Genomic DNA, 24,641 nt, shown 5'->3' with positions numbered 1-24,641 from the left:
CACGCCCTCTCCCAGATAGTGGTGGCTAAGAAGCTCAAGAGTGAGGCAGTGGTGAAGCTGGAGACTGACATTTCGGGGCTGGAGTCGGCCTTGGAGACGGGTGTCACTCCGGACGGGCTCCATGCCCTCAGCCTGAAACAGTTTGAATACAGGTCTCTTGTCACTGACGCCGCCAAAACGTTGTATAGGGAGCAGCAGGGTCGATTGTATGATGCCGGGGACAAGGCGGGAAAGTTGATTGCGTGGCTGGATAGGAAGGAAAGAGTGAACCGTGTGGTCCCGGAGCTGTGTGTCTCGGATGGAGTGTGTGTGACTGAGCCTGGTGAGATTGTGGAATGTTTCGCTGACCACCTCCGGGCCGTGTACTCCCCGGTGACTGATAGGGACGAAGAAGACTCTTGCCTTCTGCTGAGGGATATTGCTTTGCCCGGCCTGTCTGTCGAAGACCGTGAGCAGCTGGACGCCCCCTTGTCTGTAGATGAAATTGCAACGGCGATTCGGTCCCTTCGTTCGGGCAAGGCGATGGGTCCCAACGGGCTGCCTATTGAATTATATAAGTTGCGCCCGGATAAACTCGCGCCCTTCCTCCGTCGTATGTTTCAGGAGTCCCTTGAGGCAGGCTCCCTTCCTGACGACCAACGTCTGGCAACGATAGTCGTGATCCCTAAGGACGGTAAGCCACGAGATCGCTGTGCCTCCTACAGGCCCATTTCGCTGCTAAATGCAGAGCCTAAAATCCTGGCGAAAGTCCTTGCCAATCGTTTGTTGAGCGTCATCTGCGATTTGATTCATCCTGATCAATGCGGCTTCATCCCTCACCGTAACACCGCTCTTAACTTGCGGCGTCTTCACGGCGCCCTCGCCAGGGCGGAGTACCTCTCCGAACCAGCCGTGCTGGTTTCTTTAGACGCCACGATGGCCTTTGACACCATCGAGTGGCCATTTCTCTGGGCTGTCTTGACCAAATTCGGCTTTGGGGAGGGATTTCTTGGCTGGGTGAAGCTTCTTTACACGGGACCCATGGCTCAGGTGGTAGTTAATGGGCGGGTCTCTCGGCCCTTCGCTCTCGGTAGGGGTACGAGGCAGGGGTGCCCGTTGTCCCCTCTGCTCTTTGCTCTTGCCTTGGAGCCGCTCGCTGCTTGGCTCCGCTGGGAGCCCTCGCTCAGAGGGATCCGGTGGGCCCCGGGCTTCGAGGATCGGGTCTCGTTGTATGCGGACGATATTCTCCTGTATCTCACCTCGCCGCGGCAGTCGCTTAATGTTCTCTTTGATGTTCTGACTTCCTTTGGGAGAAATTCGGGTCTAACGATCAGCTGGTCTAAATCCTGTGTCTATCCTATCTCCGGTGACCCTCCTCTCTTGCCGCCTCGGCTTCCGATCCAATTATCTCTGTCCGGCTTTAAATACCTGGGAATATACGTCTCGATGGACCCGGTGGCTCGCTATGAGCAGAATCTCCTGCTTCCACTTCGTCGTTTGAGGGAGGACACGGCTCGGTGGTGTAAGCTGCCCTTGTCCCCGCTGGGTCGGGCAGCACTGTTTAAAATGATGTCCCTTCCCAGATTTCTCTATGCACTTCAGAACTCCTTCGATGTTATTCCTGTGTCCTACTTTCGGGAGGTGGAGAGCCTGCAGAGGAGACTGGTGTGGGACGGACGGGCACGTATCGCTCTGGCAAAGCTTACTCTCCCCTGGTACGACGGGGGCATCGCGCTTCCCGACATTCGCAGGTATTATTGGGCCTCACAGCTGTCGGCCATTAACCATGCCACGTATGCGCCTGGCTAGAATCCGGCGTATGAGATGGATAAATTCCTGCTTCCCGGCGGAAACTATAACAGGGCACTTTACTCCAGCTCGGCTGGACGGACCCTTACGGGCCCTACTAAGATTGCGGTACGGATCTGGAAGGCGGCCAATGTAGCCTTGGGCTGGAGTGAGCGATTAACATGTGCTACTCCTCTGTTTGCCTCCGACCGCCTGGGAAGCCTCTGGACAACGAAGGGGTTTGAACGTTGGGACACGATTGGTATTAGTAGAGTGGGAGACTTATGGATTAAGGGTGCTGTTAAAACATTCGCGGCGCTCCAGAGCGAATACGAACTCACGGAAAGGGAGTTCTTCCGCTACGCCCAGATCCGGCATGCCCTGCTCTCTGTTTTTGGGGAGGGGACCAATATCCCGGCTTCTTCGCCCCTCGAGGACCGCATACTCGATGGTCATGTCCCCGACAGTACTATTTCATTAATTTATAAAAAACTTATCAATAATCGGGCTGACCTCTTGGTGCGCCTCCGGGAGGCGTGGACGGGGGATGGGGTGGAACTGGACGACGAGGACTGGCAGTCCGCACTGTCGTCCCCCAAGGAAGTGGCCATTCCAGCCCGTCTCCGCCTGGTCCAACTTAAGATTCTCCACCGGGTGTATGTGACGGGTCCCCGTTTGGTCTCGATGGGATTTTCTGAAGACGGGCTTTGTAAGCGGGGATGTGGACTCAGTGCCACCTTTCTCCATCTCCTTTGGGAGTGTCGCGAGGTGGCGGAATACTGGCGCCGGGTTCATGTGGTCATGGGACAAGTCACCGGGGTTGTGCTGCTGCCGGAGGTGCGTCGCTGTGTCTTGAATGTGTGGGAGCCCAATGATTATAACGCGGCTCAGACTCGGTGGGCGGCCCTGGGTAACATGATTGCCAAGAGAGATATAGCGCAGCTTTGGGGTTCCCAGCGGCCTCCCACCGTGTCCGTATGGAAGGAGAACATGGACTGGTGCATGTTCAGGGAGAAGACTGTGTATGTGGCTCGTGGTAAACCGGGGGCATGGGGTAGAATCTGGGGGCAATGGAACGCGTATCGTGGGGGTATCTGTGACCCCCCCCTAGTGGACACCGATATTGCCTTGTCCCCCTGACCCTTGATGGTTCCTTGCGGCTTTTGGAAGAGTCGAATATAGACATTCCTCTCCCGTGACCCCCCCCGACCTATCATTACTCCTTCCTTTTAAATAGCTATTTGAAGGTCAGAAGTAGAGTCCCCCGGATGTAGCCTGACCCACATTTTTTGCCCTTACGCCTCGCCTTTTGTTTTTATTTGTTATTTATGTTAAACTTATGTATCCTGCTTCCCTAGGACTATCCGGAGTCATGTACGGGGCTGGACCCCGGGAGTCGACTACTGCCTTAACATCTGTATGATCCTTTCTGAATATAGCGGCCGGCCCTGGTGGTTGTAGGCCCATGCTTGTAATTGATTTATTGTTCAATAAAATTTAAAAAAAAAAAAAAAAAAAAAAGAATAAATTAAAATTCTGTCCATCGCTACATCCGGGGAACCGCATTGACATATTCCAAGATCTGGTTGTGGCAGAGCTAGAAGCCTTGGAAAATACAACTAAATCCAAAAAAGAGAACCTGTCCCTAGAAGAGCGTCAAGCATTATAGGCATTAAAAACCAACAATGCTATAGAAATAAAGCCTGCGGACAAAGGTGGAAACATTGTTATCCTAGACAAACAAGCATACATAGAGGAAGCTAATCGTCAACTAAACAATGAAAACAATTACACACCTTTATCATCCAATCCTATTCCAATGATGACTACACAGATACACACTCGATTAAATGAGTGGCACGAAGATGGCCTTTTAAGTGCGGAAGAAAAAAACTTTTTAACGGTAACTAATCCAGTAACACCCACGATATATTTTTTACCAAAAGTCCACAAGACCCTGCACAAACCTCCAGGCCGACCCATAATATCGAGCTGTGGGTCACTATACGAGAAGATAGCTGATTATGTTGATCATTTCTTATTGCCAATAGTCCCAACCTTAAACTCCTACATCAGAGACACTGGTGACTTCTTGAGAATTTTAATGGAAACAGAATGGCAACCTGAATACCTACTGGTGACAATTGATGTTGTCTCATTATATACCTCCATTAACCATGAGATAGGATTGACAGCTACAGCCTATTTCCTTAAACAAAGACCCATCGGGGAACTGCAACATACCAATATGTTAATGGAAATGATCCAACTTTGCCTACGAAACAATGTTTTTCTGTTTGATAAAAAGATGTACTCTCAAAAGTGCGGAACCGCCATGGGAGTTTCTTTTTCTCCAAGCTATGCGAATCTCACCATGGGTTGGTGGGAGAAACGCATAGCTTGGAGTGAGGAAAATGAACCATATACTGCGGATGTAGTATTATGGCTACGCTTCATCGATGACCTCTTCCTGATATGGAAGGGGGAGAAAGAAAAACTGGTGGAATTTATATCAATATTGAATCACAATGAAGTTGGCCTAAAATTTACTTTTAACATACAATCGACTGAGATAGTTTTTGGATACAAAAATCTACATCAAATCGAACAAGATTCAATCAACAGTCTTTAGAAAAGCGACATCCACAAACAGCGTCCTTCACGGATCTAGTTTTCATCCACAATCCTTAAAGCAAAGCATCCCGTATGGTGAGTTCCTACGGATGAAGAGGAACTGTTCTGAGCCAGAGGAGATGGAGAGAAAATTTCTGGATACTAAACAAAGGTTTGCCTCACGAGGATATAAACAGAGTGACATCACACGTGGAGAAAACAAAGCTAGACAAAAAACAAGAGCACAAACTTTGACAGTAAGAAAGAAAGCAAAAGAAACTACTGAAGAAAGACCTCGACTGATTTTAACTTACTCAAAAGAAAGTTATAACATCAGAAAAATCTTGCTAAAATATTGGAACATCATCAAAAAGGATCCTGACATTGGACCAACAATCGGAAGTCATCCTCTAATATCATACAGGAAGGCACCGTCACTTCAAGACACACTGGTGAACAGCCATTTTGAAAATAGAACAACGAAATCTTGGCTTGAAGTAAGACAACAAGGATTCACAAAATGCATGACATGCAAAGCATGTAAAATAGGCAAGAATTTAAAATCCATCAAAGACCCTCGAGATCGCACATTCACAATCCAAGACAAGATTACCTGTGACACTCAATTTGTGGTCTATTTGATTGAATGCAACTTGTGTGGAAAAAGATACATTGGATCGACAATATGCCCGCTGAAAAAGCGTATCCTTGAACATATACGTGCAATACAAAACAATGACATGACATATGCAATGACTAAACATCTACAGAGCCATACTGGAAAGACCTGGCAGGACATCAAGTACTCGGGCATTGCATGCATCAAAGAACATGAAAGAGGTGGCAATAGGACTCAAAAACTGAGACGATTAGAATCAAAACTAATCATCCGCTTTAAGACAAAAATCCCTGGAGGATTGAACGGAGATGATGAACTTTATGTACATTTGTAAAAACTTTATGAACATTTGACATTTTATTCCAGCCAAAAAAAGCTCCCCTGGACACATTTTGAATTGATAGAGTTTAACTTAAATGCAAATTAGTTCACTAAGATTATAATTTTTGTATACATTAGAGGATTACTGTCGATGTCAGTGGTACTGCGTGGTCATCCTATTGTCGCAGTGAGGAAACATAAGTTCACCAATGGTATATCAGCCATATTGTCTATCAGAATAATCCTTAGCAACTTTGACATTTACACATAACCTTTCTGGATATGCTTTGCGACTTAACGCTAAAATTCAGATATTTACTACAAATATCTTTATTGAATTGTTATGTCATCTTGCCCAAATAGACAATTTTGCCACTCAGGCACCACACTCATCCTTAGACATAAGTGCCCACGTAGTCACTCAGACCCGACGCCAAATCCTCAATGTAATTAATACATTTTGTGTATAAAGAACTACCATACCCATAATGCCTCATTGCGGGTAATTGTGGAGTTCTGGTATAAATAAGGAAAGTGAGAAGGGACTCTTGTATACTACCGTGACCAAGAACTGCCATAGTTCGAAACGCGTAGGTGAAGAGCAAATAAAATCTTAATACTTAAAACTCAGGAAGAGTGCGGCGTCTTTGTGTTCAACAAAGCTTGCTTTTTGACATATATAAATATATATATATATATATATATATATATATATATATATATATATATATATATATATATATATATACATATACCTACCTGGTGTGGTCTCCTTTCATTTAGCCACTCAAGAGATTATAGACTGGTAAAACAAGCTGCTTCACACTCCTTCAAGACTTAGCCTGAAGGCTGCTCTCCATAGCTACCACTAGGATAGCTTTCAATAAAGGTTGTCTTTAACCTATCATCAATAAGGGGTTGTTTGGACTGGTGCGAGGTGCCCACTATAACTAGTGGACAGCATATACCAGGCCAACTTCTCACATTGGTGTTCAGCGGTTGGGATTCAAGCTTGCCATTGTTTTACCAGATAATCTCAAGTGAGTGACTAGCTGAAAACCACTAAAGGTACCTGAGGTACATATAATTCAAGCTTAAAATTACAGTAAATTCTACTGAACTTAGAGTTGTGTGTCAAGGGCTTAGCACACCCTTTCTACAAATCAAGAGAGCTTAGTAGGCCACACTAGAGTAGGTAGTGCATACACTACACCTCACTAGTGATGACTTCAAGGCCAGGAACCAGTGGGTCCCTGCCAGAAGCCAGTGGGCTTCTACCATCCAAGTATGACAAACTCCCATTCTTGGAAATGAGACCATTGTGTAGTACTAGGAGATTGAAGACAGGGAAAAGTGCAAACACCCAACGCCTCATAAAGGTACTGCTGTTGGATGATCTCAGAAGACCCTTAGGGTCTGAAGGGGTAGGCAGAGTGGGTGGGGCAGCAGATGAGGGAGGGTCAAGGGGTGAAGATACCCATGACCTGACCTCTGAAGCTGACCAGGAAGATGACAATGATCTTAACCTGGATAATCCAGCTCCTCCTGAAGATGAGGAAGATGGCCACAATGGCCCTCTCTTTATTCCACCAGGGCGAGTTGGGAGTGTGCCTAGAAGGTCAAGATCTCCTTCTCAGGAGTCTAACCATTCTGATACCTCCATAGGGATCACTGTTTCCTCTCATAGGAGGTAATCCTCTCATGAGAGAAAAGAGAGACTGCTCAAGTATGAAGAAGCTCAGCTTAGAATCAGAAGAGAGCAGTTGGCTTTAGAAAGGGAGTCCCTAGAGCTTCAGAAAACTAGAAGAAAATTGGGACTAGAGTGCCATAGTGGCAGCAACATCCCTAGTGTTAGGGAAAGGTCTCATGACCATAGAAACCTAGGCAAGATTGTCCCTCTCAGGGCGGGAATGGCCGCACGGTAGCTAAGCTCCGTCGAGCCACTCCCGTAAAATCCGCATTTCTCCGTCTGCCACGGCCCGATCTTCGCCCCAGGCATCTGCCTGACCTCCGGTGCATTCACCCGTGGTGCGGAGTGAGTTTCAGACCTGACGGGCGCCGCTGGGGTTAGACGCTCCGCGAGACGGACTCGCCAACCAGGTCCGTGCCGACTGGAAGTGTACCCTCGCAGCGGCGGACGCCTACTAGACGCCGTGGATGTGGCCTGGTCCGGCGTGGTCGTTAGCTGCCACCCAACTCGCCCCACGCTCAGAGCGCCACCGAGACTGCCTGATCACCTGCTGGGGTGCGATCACTGGCCCGAGGACCCTGCCTGAGGACTCCAGCCGCCTCATCTTCACGCTGCACCGAGTTGCAGCGCTTCCTCGTTCCAGGTCATCACGGGGCCCTGTGCCTGCAAGGCCGCCACGGCTGCTTTCACTGCAAGTGGCGCCGCCGAGGAGAGCGCATGGACAACGCAACGCTCCCTCACCTTGGGGACGCCCGAATCACCATCGCCGCGGGCCCCAGGCATCTCGGGGCCGCCGCACCTTCTGTCCCTCCGCTGGTGGAGTGAGCCTGCGAGTGGAGATCCTGCGTTGGAGTCCGGTGAGTCGTGCCACACCATTCTGGCTTTCCAACTGCTCACAGGAAACGCCAGGGGTGCGGGGGCCCAAGTGCGCACCTGGTGGTGCTACTCTGCTGACCGCCTTCTTGTGGCGGGTGGACTGTTGATTATCCCGGGTTAAGGCTCGTTGTGGATCTCTCTGGGCTTGAATACGGACTCATCATTTGCCCTTTGCCCCGCTCAAGGCGCCGGAGCCTCCACCTTTCTGGGCCCTCATCGTGTCGTTTGCTCTACGCCCTTGGGGGTATTAGTGGGGCAGGTGCCACAGCCAACAGGCCGCGTGGGGTCTCCTGCAGCAGGCGGCGGTGAGTGGCTCCTGCATCTCACCCCTTAGTAGCCTTCCCACTGTGGAGGCATCATGGGGATGGGCCAGAGTGGGCGCAGTGCGGCACAGGCCAAACTAGAAAAGTTTGCGTGGCAGAGGAGCCACGAGGACAAGCAGGGCACCGCTGTGACTCCTGACGGAGATCCGGAACCCACCAACAAAGACCACCTGGCGGCAATAACCATGGTGTGGACCTCTTTGTAGCACAGAATTGACACGGTCGCAACAGAGGTGGCCCGCATCTGGGAAGACATGCAAAAAATGGCCGACCGTGTCTCGACCGTCGAGTTGGCCACCAATACCGTCCTCCTCAAGAAGCAGGTGGCTGAGCTGCGTTCCTCTCAAGAGGCCTTCGCAGTTCAACCTGATGACTATGAAGGTAGAATACGCCACAACAATATCCGCATTCTAGGCATTCCAGAGCGGGCGGATGGGCCTACCGCTGATCTCTACGTCGAGGAGCTTATCCTGAAATGTCTTCAGCCTAGGGGGTCTCTCCAAGTGTTTCTTGATTGAATGCGCCCACCATGTGCCTGGCGGCAAGCCCAAACCAGGGCCCCCCCGCCCGCTCCTTGCCCGGGTGTTCAACTATAGGGACCGAGACTTCATCCTTCAAACAACAAGAGTGGCCCCTACATTGACTGTTGAGAATAGTGTGGTTTTGTTTTTCCCGGATTTCACACTGAGAGTCCAAAAGCAGCAACAAAGTTTCCTGTAGGTGAAACGGGATCAGGAGGTCAAATACGCCATGTTGTTCCACTGCGAAACTTAGAATTGAGTCAGACAGCAAGCTGTGGTTTTTCACTCATCCTGAGGACGCCTGGGACCGGCTCGAGGGTTGGCACGTTGTGGGCAAGAAATCCCACAAGTCGCCGCCGAGTACTGGGGATCTCACCGAGTGGCGACAGCAATCTCGATCGTCGCCTCAATCTGATGCAAGTTCTCAAGGCCCACCGGGGTGAACATGAAAGACTGAACTTACCTAACTGCTACTGGATGTTTTCATGGCTTGTATGGCTATGGTGGGGGTGCTGTTCGTTTTGCGGTCTGCGGCTCCGTCATATTTGCATGAGCAGCCAAATGTACATTGGGACCCAGCATTGCTGCTTCTACGTTTATTTGGACTCTGATGCGCAGGCTTTGGCATTTTCTGTTTCTTGACTCTTTTCTTCAGACCGCATTTTGTGTTTTTCGCTTGGGGCGTTGGAGCCGTTGTAGGCGCTTGTTTCACTATATTCTGCTTTAGGGAGTGGGGCTGTACACGTTCCCGAAGTTGTTGTGGGTGGGCGACAGGCGCTTTGCACATTTGGGGTGGCGGGTGGTTTCAGGCCCGTTTTGCAGGGAGGCAGGGTGGGGGGGTCACTTGGGGGGATGGGTGAATTGTTGTGTTTGGCTTTGTTATGTTTAGTACTGGTCTCTCTTAATGTTCTCCTCTTCACTCTAACATTCATAGTTGCTGCCACTGACATACGTGATACTGACCTCAGCCATTCACGGCCATGCTTACTTGTCCGCACTCATTTGATCGCCACTGAACCGCCATGATGGCACGAGGTCTGACATTCAACGTATCTACCTGGAACATTAATGGCTTGGGAGATAAAATAAAGAGGGGAGTGGTGTTGCAGTACGTCAGGCGTAATGAGCTAGATTTAGTGCTTATGGAAGAGACTTATCTGGTTGGGAATTCCTGTGGTGCATTGAACAGGAAAGAGTACAAAACGGTGGTCAACTCTGGTTTTACCTCGGGTTCTAGGGGAGTAGGGGTCTTGCTTCGCCGGGGTTGTCCCTATGTCGTTCACAGCACATGGGCTGATCCCCAGGGTAGCTATGCCATGGTCTCAGGATCCTGGGAGGGGCGGGTTGTTAATGTTGTGTCTGTATATGCTCCCCCTGGTTTGCAGCACTCCACGCTGCGTGACCTGGGTACCCTGCTTATAGATCTGCCCCTTGGGGCGCTGGTGTTGGGAGGGGATTTCAATCTTACGATGGAGGGCTCTCTTGACCGTCTCCCTCCCTGGGGGGACCCTCCGAGAGGTTCACACTTGTTGGAGTTTGCGAACGCCCTGGGGGTCGTGGATGTTTGGCGCTGGTTCCATCCGTCACTTGCCCGTTTTACGTTTCAATCGGGGGTGCATGGCAGTCACTCACGAATCAACTATATATTTACCCAGGCTCAGGATGTTCATCTTTTCACCACGGCCGGTTGCTTGGTCCGTGGGATCTCCGACCACTCTCCTGTCCTGGAGACTTTGAATTACCGGCGCGGGGGTCACCCTACCGCCATTTCCATACACCCGTGAGCGCTAAAAATTCCGCACTTCAAGGACGCTCTCCGCAAGGACACCAAACATTACTTTACCGAAAACACTGGCTCTGTCGACTCTGCAGTGACATTGTGGGGGGCATTCGGGGCAGTTATAAAGGCAGGGCTTTATCGCTCATGGTGGGACATAGGGCGGAACCTTCCAAGAGAATGCGGGAGCTGGAGACGGATGTCTCGGCTCTGGAGGAGTCGGTGGCTTGAGATCCCGACAAGGCCACATGTCATAGCCTGGCGATTAAGAGACAGGACTAGCGGCCCGCTCCTTGGCCTCCCAACACCGGATATACGAGCAGGTCGAGCGGACAGGTAAACTTCTGGTGTGGCTTGAACGACGAGAGCAAGCTACTTGGTGGGTCCGTGCGATAGAGAATACTAAGGGCATTCTTTGTACTAACCCTCAACAAATCACTGACACCTTTGCTAGTTATTATGCGGAGGTTTACACTAGCTCTCCCACGTTCCAGGCCTCCCTGACGGATGACCTCCTAGCTACTATCGACGTCCCCACTATTCCCGCACATGAAGGAGGACTCTTGGAGGTAGACATTACAACACTTGAGGTCCAAAAGGCCATACAAGATGCCTGTTCCGGGAAGGCTGTGGGACCTAATGGGCTTCCTATCGAATTATTTAAAACCATGTCGAACCTATTGGCTCCACACCTGTTAAATCTCTACAATGAATGTTTTGAATCAGGGGTCCTTCCCATCGAGATCCGAACTGCGGCCATAGTGGTTATTCACAAACCAAACAAACCTGGTGAGGAGTGCAAATTGTATCGCCCCCATATCCCTTTTGATGGTCGAGGCCAAGATCCTGGCCAAACTCCTTGCGAATCGACTCCTCCATTATATTACTGATTTAGTCCATCCAGATCAATCAGGGTTTATGCTGGGGAGGGACACAGCGGGTAATCTACGCCGGGTCCACGGGGTCCTCGGCAGGCTCCACACCATAGAGGAGGACGCGATGCAGTTATCCCTTGATGCCTCAATGGCATTTGACACCATTGATTGGGACTTCCTCTTTGCCGTGCTTGATCGCTTGGGGTTTGGGCCTAAGTTAATACGCTGGATCCGACTATTGTATCCTCGCCCAACAGCTCACGTTGTAGTTAATAATCACCGTTCCGCGACCTTTGAGCTTCACCGGGGCACGAGGCAGGGTTGCCCCCTGTCGCCGTTACTTTTTGCTCTTGTCTTAGAACCGCTAACGGTGTGGATCTGTGGTGATCCTGAGATACGGGGGCTCAAGTGGACGGCGACTCATGAGGACCGTATCTCATTTTATGCGGATGATATCCTCCTATACTTGGCTTCCCCTGCGCGATCGCTGCGGTGGTTGCTTCATATTTTTCATATTTTTGGCGCCCACTCCAGATACCAGATAAACTGGTCCAAGTCCCAGATGTATGCGCTAAGGGGTTTCCCCCCGACAAGTCCCCAGGTTTATGAGATACCGGTGGCTCCCCGGGGCTTTCGGTATTTGGGCATCTTCGTCACTCCTGACGCCAATCTCTTCTTCAATACCAACCTACTTGGCCCGCTTCAATGCCTTCATTCAAATGCCGCACATTGGCGCTCTCTTCCCCTGACACTTCTTGGGCGTGCGTCCCTGTTCAAAATGCTTCCCTCCAGCGGTTTCTTTATGCCTCACTAAACAGTTGGGATGGCACAAACGGCTGACGAAAGCAACCCCTCTATGGGAGCCTGATGTACTTGGCCGTCTCAGCTCTTGTGCCGGGTTTGATAAATGGGAGCTGATAAGAATTTCCACGGTGAGAGACCTCTGGGTTAAAGGGAAGCTGGCCTCGCTTACGGAACTCCTGGCTAAATACCAACTGGCTCCGTCCAAGACATTTAGATATCTGCAGGTTGCCCATGCTGTATCCTCTGCCCTGCCGAGGGAGGGCCCTCTTCCCGACTCGTCCCCCCTAGAAGACCAGCTATTATTGGACCCCATGGACCGGAAGGCTATCTCACTCACCTATAAAAAGTTGGTCAACAACCGCACTGACCCGATGCTGAAAATGAGGGGGGGTGGGAGAGGGATTTGGGAGTGTTGGATGACGACATGTGGTGAGACGCCTTGGCCTCGCCCTGTGAAGTCGCCATCCCCATGTGCATGCAGATCCTCCAGTTTAAGATCCTCCACCGGGCATACTTCGATGCCAGACTGTTGTTCAAACTAGGCAGAAGCTCAGCCTCACTCTGTCTCCGCCACTGTCACCAAGAGGGCACTTTCATTCAGATTTTATGGGACTGCCCGCGTATTCAGGATTACTAGGGGAAGGTTGTTCGCCAGCTTGAGAGGGCGGGGGGCAAACCCAAAGGGCTCTCTCACTAGCTGTGTTTACTCAATATTTGGGAGGCACCGGACCTTACACACGCAGAACAATCTTGGGGCTCTATGGGTTTTATTATAGCGAAACAAAATATAGCACAGAAGTGGGGGGTGGAGGCGGTCCCGCTCCTGGATGACTGGGCAAAGGATATGGACATAGCCATGGTCACTGAAAAGTCTGTATTTAAGGGGCGGGTTGCCCCAAGATATGGGATCAGAAATGGGGGGAATGGATCAGGTATAGAGGGAACATTTGCATCTCCCCGACTGTGGAATTGCAGAGAGAACGGCAAACCCTAATGGACCAGCTGACGGCGGAAGTGCTGGCTTCACCCCCTAGCTCGTGCACTATGCGGACCGGATCACTTGTTGCATCATATTCATCTTATTTAGATAGCGATGTCTCCAATTGCTCCCTGTAGCTGGAGTGACCTGTGTTGCTGTGAATGCCTCCCTACTTTCTTAATGGGGAATTGTCACTCCGTTGCTGTATGTAGTGGTGGGAAGATTTCTTTCAATGTACTAATTTTCCACATGTGCCCGTACCCGGTTGTTGTTTGTATAAATAAAATAAAAAATAAAAAAGATTGGCCCTCCCTACCACAGTGGGGATGACATCGACAAATGGATTACTGCACTGGAAAGGCCTGTAAAGTTCAGATGGTCCCCCAGGAGCAGTGGGCAGCAATCTTGTGGCTCTCCTTTGCAGACAAAGGTAGAGATAAGCTCCTCACTGTAAGAGAAGTGGATGCTGATGATTACCAAATCTTGAAAAGTGCACTGATTGAAGGGTTTGGCCTAACCACTGAACAATATAGGTTCAAGTTCAGAGATACCCAAAAGGCACAGAATCAAGACTGGGTGGACTTTGTACATTGTGCTACTAAGGCTTTGGAGGGCTGGTTACTTGGCAGTAAGGTGTGTGATTTCGAAGGCTTGTACAACGTAATTATGAGGGAGCAGATCCTTAATAATTGTCAAAATCAACTGTTGCATCAGTACCTGGTGGACTCTGATCTGACCTCTCCCCAAGAATTGGGAAAGAAGGCAGACAAATGGGTAAGAACCAGGGTGAGGCAGAAGGTTTAGAACCAAGGTGGTGACCCAAAGAAGCAAGATTCTAAGAACTCTGACAAGGGTGGGGAAAAGGGTAAAGACCATAAGACTTCTCAAGGTCCCCAAAAATCTTCATCTGGGGGGGAGTCCCAATCTAACAAAGGTAAAGGCCAAAAGAAACCATGGTGCAAAATCTGTAAGCAGAAAACCCATTGGACTAGTGACTGTACAAAGTCCAAAGACTCAACTCCATCCACCATTGCCCCTAAGGCAACTGTTCCCCCTAAAGTAGCTACTATTGGTGGTACTCAGAATAAGGGTGTAGTAGGGTTAACCCTGGGTTCTGAGATGGACTCTGGCCTAGTCAAAGTTCCAACTCAGGCTGTCCTGATCTGTGATGGAGGCATGGACATGTCCTCCTTTTGAGTCCCAGTAACTTGGGCAAATACAGACAGCAGCCTTTGATAAATGGAAAAGAGGCTTTGGCATTCAGGGACACAGGAGCAAGTGTCACCATGGTGACAAAAGATAATGTGGCTCCTGGGCAGATTATACTTGGTGAAATGTACCAAGTGACCAATGCTAGCAATGTCAGAACAGACCATTCCTTGGCAGTTGTTAATTTCTCCTGGGGAGGGGTAACTGGCCTCATGAAGGTTGTGGTAAGTGCAGACTTCCCTGTTGAATGCTTGCTTGGCAATGATCTAGAAACTTCAGCTTGGGCAGAAGTGGAGCTCAGGATACATGCAGAAATACTAGGGATCCCTGCACATGTATTTGCTGTGACCAGGTCACAGGCCAAAATGTCTAACACTGAACAGGCCCTGGATCCTGGAAGAATGGACCAGGTGCCTCCCAAGAGGAGGAGCAGCAGGGTTAAGGCAGTGCCTTCCACCCTGACTCAGAATACAGATCAGCCTCCTGAGGGAGATGATCTTAGTCCTGAAGAAGGAACTGTCGCAGAGGAGCTTGAGCCTGATCAGGTTGAGTTCTTGGGGACAGGGGGCCCTTCCAGGGCATATCTGAGCCAGGAGCAGCAAAGCTGCCCCTCTCTTGAAACCCTCAGAAAGCAAGCTGCTGATGAGGCTGCTGGGAATGCTAGTGGCACCCATAAAATGTATTGGGATGATGTACTCCTATATTCAGAGAGTAGAGACCCCAAGCCTGGTGCTTCCAGGAGGTTGGTAATACCTCTGAAGTTTAGGGGCTTCTTATTGCCACTAGCCCATGATATTCCCTTAGCAGCACACCTGGGCCAAAAGAAGACTTGGGACAGAATTGTTCCTCACTTTCATTGGCCCCACATGTCTGAAGACACCAAGGAGTTTTGTCGCTCATGTGTCACCTGCAAAGCCAGTGGGAAGGCAAGTGGAACCACAGAGGCCCCCCTGATACCACTACCGGTGGTGGGGGTTCCCTTTGAGAGAGTGGGGATTGAAATAGTTGGTCCCATGGATCCTCAGACAGCATCTGGGCACAGATTTATCCTGGTGGTGGTGGACTGTGAGAAGTTGGCCTGGTATATGCTGTCCACTAGTTATAGTGGGCACCCTGTATCAGTCCAAACAACCCCTTATTGGTTATAGGTTAAAGACAACCTTTATTGAAAGCTATCCTAGTGGTAGCTATGGAGAGCAGCCTTCAGGCTAAGTCTTGAAGGAATGTAAAGCAGCTTGTTTTACCAGTCTATAATCTCTTGAGTGCCTAAATGAAAGATAACCACACCAGGTATATATATAAAATATATGTATTTATTACTAAACACACCCTCCTAGTCTCTTTATGAGACTAGAGGTAAAAACACATAAGTTACACTTCAAATATTACAGTAAAATAGCACAAATACACGTCAGGCCCTAGGGGCGAGCCAAACCATATACTAAAATAGTGGTATAAGAACCATGACTTAACTAGACACAAGGCCTAGAGACTGTAGAATCGCTGGGACCCCAAGGAACCACCCAAGGTAGTAACACACGGGACCCACGGGGGCCGTGTACAGTGTGTGAACACAGCCGCGAGCTCCCGTGAGCTTCTATGGGGAAAGTCGCGGTTAGATTTTTAAAGATTAGGGACACTTAGAATTGAGTCAGGACCAAGCCGTTTTGGACTTAGGAAGTTCTAGGGCTAGCACCCACGGGAGCACCGGAGTATTTGTGTTACCTCACCCAGGGAAGCCGGGTGCATAGGTGTCTTTTGATGTCGGGTCGCGTTGTCGATTTCAATGAGAGCTGGCGAAGAAGTGCTGCTGCCGGGAAGATGCGAAGTGTCCGAAGAGATCCAAGCCTAGATCGAAGATGAGAAGAACCTGAAAGCAGAGGGGACCGAGTCTGGGTCACTAGCCAGTGACCAGGAAGGCGATAGGCAGATGCCCACCGATGTCGGCTGATTTCAGGTGAAGAAGGTGAAGATTGACTCTTCAGCCACGAGGACCAGGAGGCGTCGAGGATGACGAGGAGCTGGATTTGAGCTGTCCCACAAAGGATGTCGAGTGCTGAAGCATTGGTACCCGGATTGGGCACAATAAGCCTTGGCAACAGCAACCCACGCAGAAACGAGAAAGATGCTTCTGTACAGACCAGCAAGGTCTGTGGGGCTCACCACTTGGTTGGGAGTCAGGGCACGTCTGGAACAACTAGGGAAGCCAAAGAAAATACAAAGTTACCCCTTCAGGGTCCCACCAGTCAACGGACCAGGGATCGCAAGGGGACCTCGAGAAGAAACACAAAATGGTGGCCCACGGGTCACTCGGAATGACCAGGCTAACAATCTTTGTTGGATTCAGTGCTCGAGGTGGGGGCTACTAGTGAGTCCAAGCATGATTTCAAGAGACGTCGAGAAGTCAATGCACTTGCAGAAATGCATGGTGACCAGGAGTTCCGGTTCCATGCTACTCACGAGGGCTGCGGGTCTCAGCTTTGCTGGGGACTCGAGTCGGCCTCTTAGATGTCTGGAAATCCTCTTCCTGGGCTGCAAATACTTCAGAGTCCAGCGGGAGTTTCGATAATGCAGACCGGCAAATTGCTTCTTTGGTGCCTGCCAAGCAGGGGAGTCACTCCTTGACCCCAAGGGAGATCTCTTCAGTCCTTTAGTCTTGAGTAGAGCGTCGAAGTTCCAGGATTCAGCTCCAGAGTTTCGTCCAGGGATAGCTAAAGTTCTGGTTACAGAGGTTCCTTACTTATACCTAAGGAAGGGGTTGGACTAGCTCTGGGGACCCACCTATGGGAGGGTTGGGAAAGGGGGGGTGGCTACACCCATTTCCTTTGTCCGGTTTGAGCTGGACTATGCACAGGGATACCAAATGTGTCCCCTGTGCAGGACTTCAAAACACTCAGAGAGTGCTCCCACCCAGCCCCAATACACATAAGCCTGTCTGGGAGGTGGTTACACCTCCCTGTGACAGGAAACCTATTGTCCAGGCCTCCCCTGCCGGAGTTTTGGTCAGCAGCAGGAGGCCAGACCCGCAGCATCCATTTTGTGATGCCAGGGCTCTGTTAAGTTTCTACCGGGTAACCCAGTACTACCATGTCTTTCCATCTAGAAGGGTGGAATCCTACCCCCGCTGCCAGAACTGGCGGGGCGGGTAGTATTCCAAAGCATTTGACACCAAATACGACATGTTTCTGTGCAGCCATCCCAAAGTTAGCATTTACCGCGAGGTTATAATGCACTTAAGAGTATATGGTCAGGCTACATTACAAACAGCATCAGAGAAGGGTCTCCGAATGCTGCAGAGGGGCTCTGCTCATGCAGGGGCACCCTCTCACATAAGAACCAAGCACTCTGCCTTCAGGATTGATAAGGCCTGCCATAGGAGTGACTTATAGGTTTATATGTGTGCATATATATAGTGATATTAGTAACCTATATCACAGTAAGGGGTGCATGCACCACCTTACCCAGGCTGCAGTAGCAGACCTGTGTTGTCATTTTGGGTGGCTTTGCAGGGGTGGCATAATACATGATTCAGCCACTGGTAGGCCTCTTGGGTACCTATGCCCTGGGTACATAGTGTACCATATACTAGGGACTCACAAGGGTACCTCAGTATCCAATCTATGGTGTACCTAGAGTACATGCAATCAATTTAGAGAGGAAGCAGCTAGGCTGGGGCCCTGAATACCAGGGTCCCAGGCAGACTAAAGTCGAAAAACAGTGAAACACCCGCAAAACGTGGGGGTATACAGGTAAAGCAAATCCTACTCTTCTACATGGACCATGCCACTAGATACCCAGAAGCAATTCCACTTAGGACCACCACAGCACCTGTGGTGGCAAGGGCCCTCTTGGGAGTATTCTCAAGGGTAGGTTTTCCCAAGGAGGTAGTATCAGACAGGGATGCAGACTTCATGTCTAGTTACTTTTTTTTGTAACATACTTTATTTAAAGACCATTATATCAAATCCAATACAATGAAAATTTACATAAAGGCAGTCATTTTCTTCCTACAATGGATACAGCATAGATACTTCGCGAAATTACCATCTTTCCCCCCCTCCCTCCGTTAGGCAGGAAATGGGAAATAAATAAGGTCCGGTGACCGCTCGTATAGCTGCCCTCTGCAGTAATGGCAAATAAATGAGTAGCATAGTATTATTGTTTTTTGCAGTTAACATAGATAACAAATTCAACTACGTCCCTTCCCTCCCTAACCCTCCCGACGGCCCCACTCCTGGTCGTTCGGTATTTTCTATGTCCAGGAGAACCTCAAAGGGGAGTACTAACAGGGTAGTACGATCTGGTACGCGATGATCATGGAACGCAATGTATGGGTCCCAATCTTGAGGCCTACTAAGGTATAGGCGCCTATTCTCTCTAAGTGCTTACAAAATTTGAGTACCTGGAGGGGGCAGTAAGTCAAGTGATTCAAACTTGTGTAACATTGCCTCCCAATCCATTGAGATGGGCTGTTTCCGAAGCCCCTTCTCCTCCTCCCTCCGAAGTGCCGCCCCTTCTGCCTTTCTCCATTGGATCAGGTCCTCTTGCCAACCGGATAACGCTGGGCACCTGGGAGACTTCCACCTCATAGTGAGAGTTCTTACCGCTAAAATGAGGGCTAGGTCTATGAATCTCAGTCGTACTTTCTGGACTCTCGAGCGTCTGCGGAGGCCCATAAGGCAGTTCGGGGCATCATCTGATATATGGGTTTGTGTGGTTTCGGCAAGGGCTTGGCGAATTCCCTCCCAGTAGTTTCGAAGGTGTGGGCAAGACCACAGCATATGGAGAAAGTCCGCCTCATCTCCTTTACAGCGGGGGCAACAGTGTGGAGCATCAGGAAACATACGATGGTTTCGCTTGGGGGTGAGATATGCCCGATGTAGGATCATGGTCTGAATGAATTTCAATTTGGCGTTACGGGAAACTCTTTTAGGGTGTTCTAGCATGCACTGCCAAGCCTTATCGGTAATCTCCGTGGTGGAGTCCCCAGACCATTGCTCTCTAAGTGAAGTGAGAGTGATTGCAGCGTGCGTCCGTATACCTGTGTATAACCAATAAACCAAATGTCCTCCCTTCCCCATGTGATATAGAAGATGTACTAGGTTGTGCTGTGGGGGTTCACTGCGCTGTGGTGTCCATGTGTTCTTTATGTAGTGGGATATAGTGGCATGCAATAGATATAATCGTGGCGATGCGCCTGTGGTCTGTAAAAAGGTGTTGTGGTCCATCAAGTGTCCGTCGCTAAAGAACGCTCCAATGTCCTCTACTCCGGCCTCTATCCAACCCTGTATACTGGTCTTCACAAGCCTACCTTGTGGTGTGGGGATACCTAAAAGAGGGATGTTCGTCGAGTAAGGAGTCGCCATGGAAGTATATGTTAATGCCTTCTTCCAGCATTATAAGACAGTAGTCAAAAGGGGCGGAATGTCCGCAGGGATCCTAACCCTGGGCAAAAGCAGGGAGTGTAGTACCCCCGGTCCATCTCTCCCGATGAGTACCCGATTTCCTGTAGGTGTCTCCCTGCAGTCCAATAAGATAGCCACTGGAGCTGACTAGCATAGTAGTAGGCACGAAAGTCGGGAACTCCCAGACCCCCACCTCCGCTCTCTAGTTGAAGTTTCCGCAGGCTGATATGTCTGCGGCCTTTGCCCCAGATAAGGTCCACCAATAAGGTGTTTAATGTATTAAAGATAGACTGTGGGATTATGACCGGTAGGTTCACAAAGTAGTATAATGGACGGGGGAGCATCACCATCTTGGAGATGGCAACCCGCCCCATCACTGAGAGCGGTAGAGAGGACCAGAAGGCCACGCTAGCCCGGAGCCCCGTTATGGCTTGCGTGATATTAGCTTCTATCTGATCTACCGGTGTTCTATAAACTTGGATACCTAAGTATTTAAAGGTGGTGGGTGCCACTGGCAGGGTATAGTCGCCAAATCGCAGGGTATCCGGATATGGTCTATCCATGAAAAAGAAGGCCACAGATTTCCCCGGGTTTATAGCCAGACCCGAGAGGCGTTCGAAGGTGTAAAAAATGTCAGGTAAGGGAGCATTCTTGGCTGACAGGTCACGTAAATACAACAGGATGTCGTCCGCGTAGATGGAGGTCAGGTGGGTCACTCCATCAATGGGTATACCAAGCCGGTCTGCCGACCTTCTGAGTGCTATCGCTAAGGGTTCCAGTGCAAGAACAAATAATAATGGCGATAACGGACATCCCTGTCACGTGCCCTTGTGGATAGTGTATTGGTTAGAGATGTAGCGACCCGTGCGGGCCCGGACCGTAGGGGCCGTATATAGAAGGCGTACCCATTTAAGGTATGTGTCTGGGAATCCGAATCTTTGAAGGGTTGCGAACATAAATTCCCAAGAAAGAGAATCAAAGGCTTGACGGAGGTCCAGGGCTATGCAACCCGCCGACTGATGAGCGTGCGGAGTGGCCTCCATTACATAATGTATTCGCCTGGTGTTGAGAGACGTACTACGATTCGGCAGGAACCCGCACTGGTCACTATGTATGAGCGTATTGAGGGAGGGTTGTATACGATTGGCAAGAACCTTACTTAAGATTTTATACTCCGTCGCTAGTAAGGAGAGGGGTCTATAATTATGGAGATCTAGGCTGTCACGTCCTGGTTTGGGTAAGGATATGACCAATGCTTGCATGGTGGAGTGTGGTAAGTGGCCTTCCGTGAAGGCTGCTTTATATACTGCTTCTAGTGCAGGCACCATGGCCTCTGAGTACGTGTGGTAAAATTCAATGGGTAGCCCGTCAATCCCAGGTGTTTTATTTCGATTTATACCTTTTATCTCAAATCGTATTTCTTGTTGCGTTATAGGACCATCTATTCCCGCTTGTATCTCTTCAGAAAGTTCCGGCATGGGTAAATCCCACAGGAATTCTACAATAGTGGAGTTTTCAACAGGTATAGGCGTAGCATATAATGTAGTAAGGTAGTCCTGGAAGGCTAAGTTTATGTCCCGCTGGGTATGGACGATATTGCCATGAATTGTACGGACACTAGTTATTACCGGTGAGTTGGGTCTATCCCGAACTATGCGGGCTAGAAGTGTACCAGATCTGTCTGCTTCTGTGTGTTTATGTTGAAGAAATGCCCTCTGATCAATTACCCGTAGTGTTTCTAGTGTTTCAGCGTGTTCTATACGGGCGGTCTGTAGTTCTGTTTGTTTATCAGGGTCAGTCACAGCTTCCTGTTCCAATATAGTCATCCGATGCTCAACTCTGTGTAATTGTTGGTGCGTTTCCTGGCGAGCCCCCACTAATTGTCCTATCGATGCCCCCGTACTACCACTTTGAGCGCATCCCATTCGATTAAGTTAGAAGAGGCTGTGTTCCAATTTTCGACTAGATAATTACTAATAGTGGTAGAGATTACTGTCCAGAAAGGAGCGTCCTCTAATAGTTGCGGATGTAACTTCCAGGTGGGCACTGGGGTAGGCACAGTACCCCAGTTTAGTGTAAGCTCTAGGGGGTTGTGGTCTGGGAAGGTTTTAGCTAGGTAAGTGGCTTGATAGACCTTTGTGATATTGGATCGAGAGCAGAGAAATCTATCAATTCTAGTGTGGAGACCATGCACTGGGGAGAAGAATGAATACTCTTTGTGAGTAGGATATAAACATCTCCACACGTCCGCAAGTGCCCAGCCATCCACCCAGGTAGCAAACAGTTCAGATAACTTAGTAGCATTTGAGCAGTTAAGGGGGGGGGGGTGAGATCTATCTAGGGTAACATCCAACACAGCATTCCAGTCTCCTCCCAATACCCAGGCGATACCCTCCCAGTCCGCCAGTGCAATACCCAGGCGGTACAGGAAACGATCCTGTTCAAAGTAAGGGGCGTATACACTACCTAGGATTATCAGGGAACCATCTAGCGTGCCCTTTAATAATATGTACCTCCCTTGGTCATCAACCCGATGTTCCAGTTCCATAAATGGTACCCCATGGCGCACCCAGATAGTCGCTCCCCTGGCGAATGCCGAGTAGTTAGTGGAGTATATATGTCCCCTCCATTTTTTCCGTGTTTTTACCGTTTCCGCGTCTGTTAAGTGGGATTCCTGTAAAAACACTATATGTGCTTTACGCCAGAGAAGATAAGCGTGTATGCGATGTCTCTTATGTATTGCCCCCAACCCACGTACATTCCATGTGACTAGGTTATAAGACCCTAACGTGGTAGTGGTAGTTGGCATGATACTATATGTAAGGAGAAGCTCCCATGTATATAGAGCCTGCAAACCAGTTTCGACCAGGAGCCCCCTTCCCCATAAACTACAACAAAACCTGGCACCGCGTCTGAACTACGCTGGGCCCAACACAAATATACAATGATTTCATAACAAATAATTGTACGTACGCTTGTAGGGGGGCCGCCGCCCTTGATCATGTCCATGTTTACGATAAGGTCGGTTACCTAGTGGCTCCACGGGGCCCGAAGAGGGGGGATTATGAATAGATAGATCAGAGACAGTGGTGCCGCCATAATAAAACATACATGTACAAAAGCAAGAAATAGAACTGGAATCCCCGTAACCCATTTCCCTTTTGTCTGCTGGGAAAAATGTATCTGAAAATTCCATCTAAGCAACAATATTCAACCTCCAGCATTATTATATAGGTTATTACGAGATAACAGATAACAAAGAACAATTGCAGGAATACAGAAAAGGATATGATATTCTTCAGGAGTTAGCTCCCATGTCCTCTGCATATCACTTGCCTATCCACAGTTCAGAAAAGTTCTACGCTCGACAAGTGGGTTCGAATTCAGGGTACTGTCCTCCGAATCTGTAGTGGTTTTATTAGAGTCTTCGCGGAAAGCCCCAGCAGCGGCCAGAGCCCCCTCCCGGTCACGACGTTGTTGTTCGCGCGATGGCCCCATTCCACTTTTCTCCTGGGTGGGGGTCCGAGATCGGCAAGGGCCTGAGTTCTGAGGGGTCGGGGGTTTGCCCGAGCCCTGTGACGATGGATCCAAATGGCTGAGCTGACTAGACCCTATGCACATAACTTCCATCCATTCCTCGGCGTCTGCAGGGCTCTCAAAGAAGTGAGTTTTTTAATCATAGATGAATTTTAGCCTGGCAGGGTAGAGGAGTGCGTATTTGAGTTGTACTTTTTGCAATTTCTTCTTGACCGCCTGGTAAGACGCTCACTGCCTCTGGACCATGATAGTGTAGTTGGGATATAATGAAATGCGATGGTTTTCAAACTGAATTAATGATTTTTCCCTCGCTTTTCCCGGTCCCTATAATTCAGGATTTTCACTATCAATGGGCGGGGTGGCGCGCCAGGTTTGGGCGTCCCGGTTGGTATTCTATGGGCCCGTTCGACACAGAAGTACGGGGAGAGACCCTCTGACGTTACATGGTCCCGGAACCATGCCCCCATAAAGTCCGTCGCCTTGTTACCCTCGCTGCGTTCTGGTAAGCCAATTACGCGGATGCTGTTGTGCCTGTTTCTGCCCTCCGCATCCTCCACCCTGTCCAGAAGGCTCGACACTTGTTGCTGCAGCAGCCGTATCGCGGTGGAATTCGTGGTCACTCGAGGATCCAGGTCCTTGAGGGATTGTCCATGGTCCTTGACGGTGTCTGCTAGTTTCCCGTGGTCCGCCCTGAGGCCGGTTGTAAGTGTATCGAGCTGCGTCGCAAATTCCGCCCTGGAATCACAAATTTCCTTCAGGATTAGGTCCAGTTTGTCTGGAGCGGCCCCAGACGGGTCCAGGGAGACGGCCTCGAACCGCTGACCGGAGGGGTCCGCCCTGGCAGGGTGGGCCCCCGCCTCTCGCCGGCCATCCTGCGTCTTCGCCTTGGTTCGGCCCATGACGTGAGTTCACTGTGGTAGGGTAATGTGATCCCTACTCCGTTAGCGCCTGAAATTACTATTAATGGATTTCCATGTGGTCGGGAGGAGAGGTCCAGGCTACCTTTAGGTGGGTTACGGGTGCATGCCTCTGTCCATTGTGCCATTTGGAAAAAAGGGTGGGAGGATCCATCGGCTGGGAGGGTCTTGCATATGAGACAGTGAGGGCATCCCCCTGCCGGACACACAAATCGACAGGCCAAAGAATCAAGTTTGCATTAGGAAGGTCCAGCCGGCGGGTGTAGGTCACAGGGTCGAACGCGGATGGCCGGCTGGTCAGGATAGGCTGCTTAGTGATGGCGCCACTCCACTTTGTCCGATCACGCCCCTTCCACTCCGGCACAGCACCGCTGGCCCGAGCAGTGATTCCACAACGTGTCCTGACTG

This window comes from Triturus cristatus, chromosome 5_2 (assembly GCF_964204655.1).
Source record: "Triturus cristatus chromosome 5_2, aTriCri1.1, whole genome shotgun sequence".
NCBI classification, from domain to species: Eukaryota; Metazoa; Chordata; class Amphibia; order Caudata; family Salamandridae; genus Triturus; species Triturus cristatus.
This window is presented reverse-complemented; position numbering follows the sequence as displayed.